Source organism: Oryx dammah, unplaced genomic scaffold (assembly GCF_014754425.2).
Source record: "Oryx dammah isolate SB20612 unplaced genomic scaffold, SCBI_Odam_1.1 HiC_scaffold_27, whole genome shotgun sequence".
In the NCBI taxonomy this organism is placed as follows: Eukaryota; Metazoa; Chordata; class Mammalia; order Artiodactyla; family Bovidae; genus Oryx; species Oryx dammah.
In genome coordinates, this window is record NW_024070211.1 from 72,173,059 (window position 1) to 72,187,073 (window position 14,015).

Here is a 14,015-nt window from a genome sequence, read left to right on the forward strand (position 1 = left end):
TAAGAGTTGGACCATAAAAAAGATGAGTGCTGAAGAATTGATGCTTTGGAACTATGGTGTTGTGGAAGACTCCTGAGAGTCCCTTGATCTACAAGGAGATCAACAAATCTATCCATAAAGGAAGTCAGTCCTGAATATTCATTGGAAGGACTGATGTTGAAGCTGAAGCTCCAATACTTTGACCACCTGATGTGAAGAACTGACTCATTAGAAAGAACTGACTCCCAGCCCTGATGCTGGGAAACACTGAAGGCAGGAGGAGAAGGGGATGACAGAGGATCGATGGTTGGATGGCATCACGGACTCAGTGAACATAATTTTAAGCAAGCTCTGTGAGCTGTTGATGGATTGGGAATGCTGGTGTGCTGCATTCCATGGGATCACAAAGAGTGGGACACAACTGAGCGACTGCACTGAACAGACCTGTGATATTGAATGGTTTGCCTTTGAAATGAACAGAGATCATTCTTTCATTTTTGAGACTGCACCCAAGTACTGCATATTGGACTCTTTTGTTGACTATGAGAGCGACTCCATTTCTTTTAAGGGATTCTTGCCCACAATAGTAGATTCAATGGTCATCTGAATTAAATTCGCCCATTCCAGTCCATTTTAATTCACTGATTCCTAAAATGTTGATTTTCACTCTTGCCATCTCCTATCTCACCACTTCCAATTTACCTTTATTTATGGACCTAACATTCCAGGTTCCTATGCAATATTGTTATTTACAGCATCAGACTTTACTTTCACCACCATATACATCCTCAGCTGGGTGTTGTTTCCACTCTGGCTCAGCCTCTTCATTCCTCTGGAGCTATTTCTCTGCTCTTCTCCAGTAGCATATTGAGCACCTACCAACCTGGGGAATTATTTTAGTGTCATATCTTTTTGCCTTTTCATACTGTTCATGTGGTTCTCGAAGCAAGAATACTGATGTGCTTTGCTATTCCTTTCTCCAATGGACCATATTTTGTCAGAACTCTCCACCATGACCTGTCCATCTTGGGAAGCCCTACATGGTATGGCTCATAATTTCACTGAATACATATAGAAATATGTATAAATACAAACATATATATATATATGTATATATATAGAGAGAGATAAAGAAAGAGAGGGATCATTCATAAAACACATTTTACTTGGCCTAACAATTTTGAAGAGCTCCTTAGTCTAAAGACAAGTTTCTCTTGAAAAAAAATTATTAAAATTAACTGAATAAAAATAGGAAAACTGGACAAGTTAAAGAAGAACTTAAGGGAAATTGTTCCTAATTCTTTTTTTAGAAAACTGTTGCACTGTTGAACATGACTAACTTCAAGGGAAAGATAATTTCCATGCAATGATAACAATGTAATCATCATCATCACCATCATCATCTTCATCATATTATCTCAACAGAAGCCACATTTATTTAAGGTTCACAATGAGCCAGGAACTGTAATAAGGGCTTTGCCTATTTAATTGCACAAAACATTTTAAGATAGGTACTTGTGTTTACATTTTATAGGTGACAAAAATGATAATTAGACAAGTTGAATAACTAGCCCAGTTTTATGAAACTTCCAAGTGAACAGCCCAGAATCATACAGACATCTGTGTATATCCCCAAAGACCATGGGCACAAAGGCTATGCTTCACTGCCTTATCTATATAAACAGTTTCTAAAACACAGTAAAAGATGAAGATCTTCCAAATTCATTTTGTGAACTTGCATAAACCTGATAGCAATCTTGATGAAGCTAGTAACTAATAAAATTGGAAAACTACAAGCCAGACTCATTTATAATGTCTCAAATAAAAGAGTAATTAAGATCGGCAGTTTGAAAAGGAAGATAGTATCACAAACAAGAATGGTTTGCTATGATATAATCTATTACAATACAAGATCTAGTAATCAAGTTTATACACATTTATAGGAAGCTGAAATTATGTTTGTGAAATTCAACATTTATTCCTGATTTTTGCTTATTTAAAAAAAGTAAATCAATAATAGAAGCATACTTCCCTAATACAGGAAAGAGGTTCTATGCAAAACCAACTGCTAAATATATTAAATAATAAAACATGACTATCCTTCCTCTTTGTATCAGAGGCAATGACAAAACATTTTGAGTTGACACAATGAGAATAGAAAAAGAAAGAAAGGAAATATAGAAATATTGGGAGGAAATTAACATTTTCAGGCTTTTCTTTCTTTGCTTTGTAAAGTGAAGGAAAGTAAGTAGATCAAGTTTGTTATGCCCATACTCCAGGTCATGAATGATGTAAGTGCTTTAAACAAGTTTGAATTGAGGTAGAGCATAAGATCATACTTTCTTTTTTTGTTGTTATGAAGTTTCTTATTTTAACCTCAAAAACTTCCTTGACCTTCTACATGTTAATTTTTATTGCATGTGCTGATTCAAAAATAGATTATAATTTAAACCTACTATGAGTTCAGTAAACTTCAACATGTTTAAAGGATATTTTAATCTATTAATTCATGATACTGTATTATGTATACACACATATATATTACATAATTTTAAAAAGTTTTTATTGGGAGTATAGGAAATGGCAACCCACTCTAGTATTCTTGCCTGGAGAATTCCATGGACAGAGGAGCCTGGCAGGCTACAGTCCATGGGGTTGCAAAGAGTCAGACACTACTGAACAGCTAACATACACACAGATAGTAGCTTTACAATGTTGTGTTAGTTTCTACTGTACAGCAAAATAATCAGTTATATTTATACATATAACCCCTATTTTTTGGATTTGCTTTCCACTGAGGTCACCATAAAGCATTAAGTAGAGTTCCCTTTGCTATACAGTAGGTCCCCTTTGCTATATGGTAGGTTCTCATTAATTATCTATTTTATACATAGTATCAATAGTGTATATATGTCAATCCCAATCTCCCAATTTACCCCATCACACTCTTTCCTTCTACTACTATATGCTTTTGAAAAACAGTAGTACATGTATTGCTGCCTGGATTAGGTATAAATTTATACACGCTTTGCAATAACCCAGCATTTCCCTCCCACTCAGAGTTCATGGCTCATTGGCAAGAACAATAACTGGAGACATCCCCAGAAATCAACAAAACAAAAAATCTGAGTGGGATGATCTCTTGATCTGACATGATCTGCAAGACTACTCAGGAATGGCTTAGTGACTCACCACCTTATAAAAGCCATGAAAGGCACCTGATAACATGTAAACTTTAGTTCTCATATTAAAGTAGAAGGACTGATTCACCCATGTGATTCCTAATGAGGAAAGACAGAAAAGGGAAAATCAAGTTCTCAAATTTTAATAGAGAAACATCTTTGGTTGTTGTTCAGTTGCTAAAGTTATGTCTGACTCTTTGTGACCCCATGGAGTGTAGCACGCCAGGATTCCCTGTCCTCCACAATCTCCCATAGTTTGCTCAAATTCATGTCCATTGAGTCGGTGATGTCATGCAACCATCTCATTCTCTATTGTCCCCTTCTCCTCCTGCCTTCAGTCTTTCCCAGCAACAGGGTCTTTTCCAATGAGTCATTTCTTAGTATCAGGTGGCCAAAGTATAGGAGTTTCAGTTTCAGCATCAGTCCTTCCAATGAAAATTCAGGGTTGATTTCCTTTAGGATTGACTGCTTTGATCTCCTTGCTGTACAAGAGATTCTCAAGAGTCTTCTCCACCACCACAGCTCAAAAGAATCAGTTCTTTGGTGCTCAGCTTTCTTTGTGGTCCAACTCTCACATCCATTCATGCCTACTGGAAAAATCACAGCTTTGCCTAGACGTACCTTTGCCAGCAAACCAATGTCTCTGCTTTTTGATACACTGTCTAGTTTTGTCATAGCTTTTCTTCCAAGGAGCAAGCATCTTTTAATTTCATGGCTGTAGTCACCATCTGCAGTGATTTTGGAGCCCAATATCCCCATCTATTTGCCATGAAGTGATGGGACTGGATGCCATGATCTTAGTTTTTGAATGCTGAGTTTTAAACCAGCTTTTTCACTCTCCTCTTTCACCTCCATCAAGAGGCTCTTTAGTTTCTCTTCACTTTCTACCACTGGGGTGGTATCATCTGCATATCTGACATTGTTGATATTTCTCCTGGCAGTCTTGGTTCCAGTTTTTGCTTCATCCATTATTGCATGATGTACTCTGTATACAAGTTAAATAAGCAGGATGACAATATACAGCTTTGACATATTCTTTTCCTGATTTTGAACCAGTCTATTTTTCCATGTCCAGTTCTAACTGTTGCTTCTTGACCTGCATGCAGGTTCCTCAGGAAGCAGGTAAGGTGGAACACCAGACCAAGATCTATATTGAATATTAAATAAAGCCAATAATAATCACAAGGCAAGAGAAGAGGATACAGTGTTGAGTTAGACAGTTGTTCACTCTCTAAGGAAGGAGAACACATAGTTCAAAAACATAATTTCCACAGCCTCCCTATGGAGTCATGTATGTACATGCAGAAAGATTTAAAAATCGAATAGTGAATGATGACAATTAAATGGAAAGCAGCAACATATTGATGGGGAATTTGTCCATTAAAGTTTTTCATCCAAAATGAATTTCAGCCAGAAATCAGTTCTTTATTCCTCCCTGTAGTATGCATTCTTGGTGGCTCCCTTCAGAACACTGCCAACAGCATTACACATTTGCTTTATATAACTTTCGAGTTGTTCTGCAGTTTCCTTTTGGCCAGAGAACTTTATAAAGCCTACTAAGGGAATAAGAAGCACAGACACATTGTCTCTCAGGCTTGCAATCCATTGTCTGCCCAGTTTCTATCTAAATTTCCAGTACAGTTGGAGCGGCTAGTGATCTCAGCCAATTACTGTTATCAATTAGTTTAGTTGACTGTATGAGAATAAATTGATGAACTGCATTCAATTTTCTTTACATCATTTGTCACCTTTCACACAGATTTTTTTCATCCTGGTAGATGTAGAGACAAGCCCAAACCTTGCCCTAATAAGTGATAAATTTTTTACCTTGCCCCTCTGGACTTCAGTCTCCTGATCAGTAATAGGGAGAACATCATCACATGGAATTATCACAGTAATAAGTTTTAAGTACCTGGTTCACAATCAGGCTTTGCCAGGGGAAGTTTCCTCACTTGCCCTTTCTTGTTCTAATGCATCCTATGTTCCCAATATTAGGGATTAGTCCATGGTCTGTCTTCTGGCTGCCACCTGTGTCCAGCTCTGGTTTGAAGGCTGTTAAATGAATTTTAATATTATACACAGCCTTGAGAAAGCATTTTATCAGCTCCTTCAAGACTCAAAACTCAGTGTAATCTTTCCTTTTCTATTCTTTCCTTTACTCTGCCAACAATTGTAACGAGTGTCTTTGATTCAAAGCATATTAAAGAATGTATTGCTAAGCTGCTCTATAATGATTCTCAGATGCATGCCTCATTTCAAATAAATGGTACAGTTCTTAAAAATAAAAAGAATGTTTTCTACTCCTCTGCTCCTATACAAGAAAGGCCAGTTTGGTTCTTTATACATAGTGGGCGCTCATTATATACTTGCTAACCCACTATTTTATAAAATAAATCAGAGAATTTTCCATAAACAAATATGAGTCTATCTCATTTATCAAACACATTTTTATGAGTGCCTGACCTTAAAAGGTCCTTTAAAAATAACACTATTGCACATTATCTTTAATTCATCAAGAGATGCAGATGGTTAAATAGTATGCAGAAATTTCTACAAATTGTCTTGTTCTTAAAGCTGCAAACCATTTTAGCCTTGATTGAAATGAATTCAACAATATCTAGGACTACTTTCTATAGAAACGGAAACTAGAAACAGTTTCTATGGCTGTTGTTCACATTTTCAAGGGTAAGTACTGTATTTGGTCAAGCAAATAACACACTTCTGCAAAAACTCAACCTTTGTGTTACCTTTATCTACTGAGTAGTCATAAGATCACAGACCTGAGAACTGAAAGAAAATTATCAAAATCAGGAGGTCCAGACTTCTACCTTTAGGGAAGAATCTATCATTATTACCATTTTACTTATCAAATAATTAAAACCCTGAGTGTTCTGATCATTTTTCCAAAGTAAATGTTGGGGTAGGGGGCAGTTGTCATGGTTTTGTTGGTGATTAGACATAAAGTTCTCTGGTCTTTGGGTCTGGCATTGTTTTTGATTCATCATATGCAAGTTCAAAATTTCCTCAAAAAAAAAAAATTTCCTCAACTCTCTAAACTCAGGATGACCAAGATGACTGAGATAAATAGTAGCACTTACCCCAATCTCTTCCCAGTCCTGCATCAGGAGCAATAATTTCCTGCCTGTGCCACAAAGGCTCCATTTCCATCCCTTTGGCTCTCCCTGAGCAGCCCCAACTTTGTAGATTCTGGGCCTATGTGGGCTCATGTCTTATCTTTTCCTTATGTCCAACTGATGGTACATTTTTGAAGACAGCAATTGTTTCATATTCACAAAATCATTCCAGTGCCTGGCACAATATCAAACACAGTAGTTTCTAAATAGTTTCTGAATGAATAAGGTATTCCTGGTGCTGAGCTTTCACAAGTAGTTTGATCAGTGAAATTGGTGGAGGAATCAATGCCATATTTTCCATCTTCTTTACCATCACAGAGGTTCCTACTTAGGCTCTTCTCAGTATTTTGGAAGTGTCATAACCTTCACCTGGAGTCTTGGGGCAGGTTCATGCATCACATAGCAGAAGCATGAGGCCTGGCAATTCAACTGAGTTACAACTCCAACTCAGACAAAGCTGCCTTCATCTGTGAACTTTTAACTGTATACATTGACCATCATTCACTCAATCATTTAATCGTTTCTTTGGGCTCAACTCTGGCATTTATAAATGAGGAAATAAAGGGAAATTATTTACTCTTATAGCTAAAGAGATCATGGCAACCTTATGAAGAAATACTCTCCCAATTGCAGTGACATCCCCCATATCTTACAGGTGATTCTATTCTACTGTGAAATTATTCACCTTTTCTTTTCTGCAAGTTTTTACACAAATACCTAGTTTTAACTTCCTACTGTAGTCAATTAAGGTAACATGAGGTGCACATTTTTTTTCTAGAGGTGAAATTATATTTCATTAATATAAACCATCAGGCCCACAGTAAGAACTCATTTCTAATCTTAAATTTCTATTGTCTAATATGGTCTTACATTACAATGAAAACACTAGCCAAGGACCTGGGAACAATATGTATGTCAAGAGAGACCAGAGCCCCAGCAGGAATTCAGAGATTCCATTTGTGAAGCAACATGGTTCTGGTGCCCATTTGAGCAGATGGGGGTCCCAAAGGTACAGGGGGCCAGAAGAGATTGGAGACATTCTGCCTGTATATTCAAGGCTAGAGGGATGGGGCCACAGAGGACAGAGCTTAGTAACCAAAAATTTCAGAGATTATAGCATCCACAAGGGGTCCCTCGGCTGCTGAACCTGCTCTACTCTGTCAGATCTGTTGTTAGGTATGTGGCCTCAGAAGTTTTCAAAGGTTTTAATGTATCTCCCTCCCCCTTTTCAATTGCAATGTCCACCTTAAAAACAGGACAAAGGCGCTTATTAAAAGTTAGTCAACAAAAGGCATATGGTTTCTATAGTCAAACAGACCTGAGTTCAAATATTGATTCTACCACCCATTAGCTATTTGCTGGACTGGAGCCCACCAGGTTCCTCTGTCCATAGGATTTCCCAGATTGAACCCATCTCCTGTGTTGCAGGCAGATTCCTTACCATTTGAGCCATCAGGGAAGCCCCCATTAGCTATTTGATTTGGACAAATCAACTTCACTGAGTCTCAAGTGCCCCATCTGCAAAATAGTCATCTTTTGAGGAGGAAGTGAGGTGAGATACACAAAGCACTTGCCACATGATAAATATAAATACAGTAGCTATTGCTATGGTTAGTTGTTAGAATAGGGTCTGGTACACAGTAGGTGCTCAATGAGAAAGTATTAATGGAATCCTATCATTAGGATTCTTATAGCAGATCTGAACAATGGGACAGGGACAGTTGCCTGGTACATAAGGTCTGGAGTGTAACCTCCAAGACAGCAGAGAGAAACCTAAAATAATCATGGGAAATAATAAAGATAAATCTTCACCCCTCCCCTCCTTCTCACAACTCCCTTGCTTCAGAATTGTTTCTTTCTAGACACACATGGTACTGGAAAGGATCTTGTCTTAATGGAGTAAAGAATTACCAACAATCCAAGTACAAATTAAAAGTTGTCGAGTGTGTGATTGTCTTCAACAGTCTGGACTCTAAATACAAATAGGATTTTACTTAAAGTTTCACAATTGGAGATGTCTTTTTATTTCTCCTTTGATTCAAATGCTAATAAACAAGAGATGTTTTCCTTCCAACCAATTCTCCCTTCACCACCACCACCATCACAGAATAACTTTGTCTCCTTATAACATTAAACACACCTCATTGTGTGTCCTGACCAACACACACCCCCACCACCTTCTGCAGGCCTCTCAATGACTGAGAACAAGCCTGGCAATACAACTGCTGATCAAGAGTGCATGTTCTAGGGGAAAAGAGGAGGTGGCTGGCTACATGTATTATCCATCCATTAATGAATGATATCGATAGTTCAAACCACTGAATCTCATTTAATGTGTTTTCACTCCATCAGGGGGAACCATTGCTGCTCAAGATAAAAATACTCTCTTAGCATGGAACCTTTGGTGAACTTCTTAAAAATTAATGACTGCATTTATTTATCTTTCCTGACTTTGGCCTTCCATCCTTCTGTCCCTCAGGAAAATTGCATGCTCTTTCCAAAGGCTAATGGTGGGCATCTACTTTCTCAAAAAAGTCAAGTGACATTGTAGCCTGTAGCTCCAAGGACAAGAAGAACTATAGCAAGACATGACACAACAACAAATGAATGCTTTTCATGTTGTCTATCAGCCTTCACCCTGAATGTGTATGAGTAAAATAAGAACCTGATGTTACTTTGCCATGCAGTCAAGATACTTTGATTGTGAGTGGATCACACGACCTTAGGGCTTTGTAAACTTTGGAAAGTGATGAAGGGAGTGAGGAGAGGGTGAGGCAGAAGGTCCTCAAAGCTCTGAGTCAGAGCTCAGCTATTCGGGGGATTCCACTCACATCCCTTGAGGTTAGTAAAGCAGAAAAGACAAACAGATCTGGCCCCTGGTGATAAACAAGGGAAAGAACCCAAAACTCCACAGAATGTTGATGGATGAAAGAAGCACTAAAAAGAACTACCTTAAAGAACTGGAGCATTCAAAACAAAGGTAGTATTAGTAGAAATGTTTGTGCTAGGTGAAAGCTATGACTTGGTCTAGAATCTCCCCTAACAGAGCCCAACCAAATGTATATCCTCAACCAATGGTAGAGGTAGGGTCCTCAGGATCATATGGAGCAGGAAGGAAAATCAGACTTAAGATTAGAAAATGGCTATACAGAATCCAGATGTGGATTTTGAAGACTGGATTGTGGTCCCTGGGGTAGACTAGGAATCATCAGTCATTTAAAAATACATTCTGTGAACCTATATTTAGAGTACAATGAGAGATGCAAAGTAGTGGCATATAAAATACTAGTAGGTCCTAACCACTAAGAAATTATATTCTCATTAGAAAGTGGGTCATGTGAAATATTGAGAACTAAAAATAAGAGAGACTTGTTCTGTAACTACTGATACAATGAAAACAACTGGAATAGCAGAAGGAAGAGTGATTTTTCCCCTGTTCTGGGTGTGGGCATTTCCAGCATGTTCTTATTGCTAGGGGCTAAGTTGTGTCCAACACTTTGTGACCCCCACCGACTATAGTCCACCAGGCTCCTCTGTCCATGGGATTTTCTAGGCAAAAATATTGAAGTGGGTTGCCATTTCCTTCTCCAAAGGATCTTCCCGACCCAGGGATTGAGACTGTGTCTCCTGCATTGGCAGTCAGATTCTTTACCACTGAGTCACCAGGGAAGCCCTTCATTTCCAGCATCCTCCACTTATTTTGGAGGATACTTCACTGTGTGTACTAAGGACTGGATGGAATGCTCCTTGGCCTCTTCCCCACACAGCAGGACAACACATCTGAGGCTCAACCAGCCACTCATTCCCCTACCTTTTTCTGGATCTAAACCTATTGATGTAAAGACTTGGAGACAAAGGAGCTCATTTATAGTGTCCACAGTGGGATTCCACAATGGCCATGATGTCCTGGCCCTGTGGCTTACTCAAGGCAGCCCCTGGCTTCCTGCTTCTGAGTGACTGGACCTGCCTCAGTTCTGGTCTGTTTGCTGGTTCTCCAGGTTTCTGCTGACTCTGATTGTGGCTCTGTAAGCTGCTTTCTGTTGCTATGACCCAAACTATGACTTTTGCAGCCATCCTAAAGTAAAAAGTAAAGTGAAGTCACTCAGTTGTGTCCAACTTCTTGCAATCCCATGGACTGCAGCCTACATACAAGGCTCTTCCATCCATAGGGAATCCCTCATTTTTACTGTATTATTGTCAGCTTTTAAAAATAAGAACTATGCTTATTTATCTTTCCTAGTCCTGGAGCTCTCGATACACATGGCTCCTCAGGAAGACTGTATTTAATGGAAAAAAATTTTTTTTGTTCAATTTCTTTTTTTGTATGTTTTTCTTTTACCATCAGCTGGTATGACATAAATGCCCATTTTGATACTGTTGAAAGAACCCTGCCCTTGGAGCCCTATTAAATTTTTCTTCTTAGTTGGAATTCTTCAGGGCTCAGACAAGTCACTAACCATGCTGTCTCAGTTTCCTCTTCTGGAAACAGGGGCAATAATTCTACTTCATTGGACTAGTGTGCAAATTAAATGAGACATTAAATTGGGCAATAATAGTCTTTTCAATATTTGGCACTGAAACAATTGGGTATGCCCTGGTAGAAAAATGAAGTTGATGCCTTCCTACCTCATAGTATATACAAAGATTAGCTAAAAGTGGATCACAAACCAAAATGTAAGAACTAAAACTATAAAATTCTTAGAAGAAATATGGAAGTATATCTTCATGACCTTGGATTAAGCAGTGAATTTTTAGAAATAAAAAAGAACAAGCAAAAAAAGAGATAAATTGGACTTATCAAAATTTAAAATCTCTGGAGTCTTGAATATGAAAAGTGAGTTCAAAAACTATACACAAGTTTATACTGCTAGGTACTCCCAGCTCCTGGCTGGGAACTCTATTACCCACAGCTATCTGTCTGGGACTGGAATTTATGCTACAGCAGTGAACAAATACTACAATTTCATAATCGAGGCTATGACCCAGAACACTGCCCAGATTCCTGGCTCCCTAGTCAGCAGCCAAGCTTCATGGTTCCTGGGCTCCCCAGTTCTGTGTGGCTCTTCTCTAGAGGGGCTCTGACACCCCTGAATCAGCTTTGTCCTTGGGACAGTCCCTCCCTGCTGCCAGCCTCTTCTCATTGGCTCCCTCGACCTGCTATCTCTTCTGAAAGCCTGGTTGATCAGGATTAGGGGCTCCCCTCACATTGGGGAACTTGCCCTTTACCCCCAGGGCTGTTGCTGCCTGAATGTCTGTGACACAGAGCAGGCTCTGAAGACGCTACTACCTGAGGGGAAGGCCTGATGTACAGATGGGCCTCTCAGCTCCCACAGTCTCTGGCCTCCAGGATGAGCTATCCCATCTTCAGGAGTTATTAAGGAAATAGATACCATGAATATCTCCTGAGGATCACTCCAAGGAAAGAAATCCAAATACCATTCTCTCCCAATCCTGTTGAAATTGCTGGCTTTCTCATGGGCAGGGCAGAGGGTGGTCTGGGGTGAGAGAGAGTTTTGTTTTTCTTATCTTTGGTTTTTCTTATCTGGTCTTGCTGCCTCAACTTTCATACACCAACCCATAAACAAGATCACTGACTTGAGGTTCCATTGCAGATGAGTGGTGCTAACCTTATCCAGCTCTTACTCTGCCTTGTTTAGTTTAAATAATTTCTTGTCATTTGAAGAATTAAGAAACAAAAACAATCCAAAACAACTGCCTCTTTTGGGGCAATTCTATTGCTTTGAGATAGAAATTTTGAATATTGCACTGGTAAATTGTGAGAATCAGTTCTACTGTTTATCAGTGCCAACAAAATGGCCTACAGACCTCCTTCTCACCTCCTCTTGTTGCTTCTTTAATTCCAATTTCTACTTCTTCCTTTATAGTTTTCTATGTGTATGGAGTATATACAGGACACCCTATCTCTTCCAATTGTATATTTTTGTCATGACATTTCTATTTAAGGAGTTCATTAAAGCATAATACTTATAACACACACTCGCACACACAACTTCTGAGGATCAAAGAATACTATCAAAAAATGAAAACACAAGCCATAGAATGGAAGAATCTATTTGCAAATGAGACATCAGATAAAGGTCCAGTACCAGAATGTACTGGATTTGTTTACAGTGAATGAGAGCAATTGGTAATAGCAATTGGTTCCTTTTGTGGGTGGGGAGAGGGATGGACTAGGAGTTTGGGATTAACAGATGCACACTATTATACACAGAATGAATGAATAACGTCCTGCTTATAGCACAGGGAACTATATTCCATACACTGTAATAATATAAAATGAAAAAGAATCTGAAAAAGTGTGTGTGTGTGTGCACTGCATGAGCACACGTGTGCATGTGGGTTGCCATTCCCTTCTCCAGGGGATCTTCCTGACCTAGGGATCAAACCCAGGTCTCCTGCATTGCAGGCAGATTCTTTACCATCTGGGGAAGTCTATATATATATACATATACACACACGCATATATATATATAGTATACATCCTGGAGGAGGGCATGGCAATCCACTTCAGTATTCTTGCCTGGAAAATTACATGGACAGAGAAGTCTGGCAAACTACAGTCCATAGGATCACACAGAGTAAAACATGACTGAAGCAACTTAGCACGCATGCATTCATATAGCATATATATATATACATATATACATTTATTTATGAAACTGAATTACTTTGCTGTACACCAGAAACTAACACAACATTATAAGCAACTATACTTCAATAAAATAAGTCAAAAAAAACTATATAGTAGTGATAATTGCACAATCTGTGAAGACACTAAAAATCACGGTTACATATTCTAAGTGGCATATAAATGATATCTCAATGGAGTTACCAAAAAATTAAATGACACAGTATAGACATAATAAAGTACATATATAAAATGTACACACTGAAACTTTACATACAAGTATACTTGTAATAAGTGTTGAAAATGTAGATTTTTGTTGCTTTTATTTATGATGATTGATGATTGATTGATTAGGCAGAAAGTACTAGAAATAGTATGACTAATGAAAGAGACTTCAGGCTAGATTAGCATAAGAATTCTTCCCACCTAAAACCATTAAACTGATGTCTTTTTTGGTAAGAATCCTGTATATTTCTATCAGGAGCTCTAAATTGTTTTCATATGTGTTTCGTTTGCCGTAAGTGTATCCAATACCCCAGATAGTCCTGTCATCCTTGACCTTTACCCCTTCAGTCAAACCATGTTTCTGCAGAAGCATTCTCTCCACTTAGGGGTTAGATTCTGACTTGATGTAGCCTCATCTCTCACCATTTTTCCACATTGTTTACTTATCTTGAATGAATTTACCACAAAATCTATTATTTGATATTCAAATTCTCCATATAAAGTCAAGAGTTTGTTGGGTTTTGGGTTTTTTGTTATTGTTGTTGTTATTGTCATTATTCATTTGTTTTATCTGTTTTTTCATATAAGTATAGCCAAAAGGTAGAAGAGCATATGCCAGAATTATAAGAGTGAGTGTCTCTGGGTGATGATGGGATTATATGTAATTTTTCATCTTCTTCCACATAATTTGTGGTGTTTTACAAATGTTCTATAATGAATCATTATTAAAGACACACTATAAATTAAAAATTACATACTTAAATATTATAAACTAGCCATAAGATGCTTATCTCCAAAGTGAAGATGGTCCCAAAGATATATCAGAATGTTCACTAAACTAAATGT

The 14,015-nt window shown here is 38.2% G+C and overlaps 1 long non-coding RNA gene across 1 annotated transcript; it reads right to left on the reverse strand.

The window, feature by feature from the left end:
• Window positions 1-948: 948 nt before the first annotated feature.
• Window positions 949-12,865, reverse strand: LOC120854410. Its single transcript, XR_005718977.1, has 3 exons — window positions 12,855-12,865; window positions 3,214-3,220; window positions 949-1,040 (listed from the first exon to the last, which is right to left on the reverse strand). It is a non-coding gene; the product is annotated as an uncharacterized LOC120854410 (long non-coding RNA).
• Between the last annotated feature and the right edge of the window lie 1,150 nt (window positions 12,866-14,015).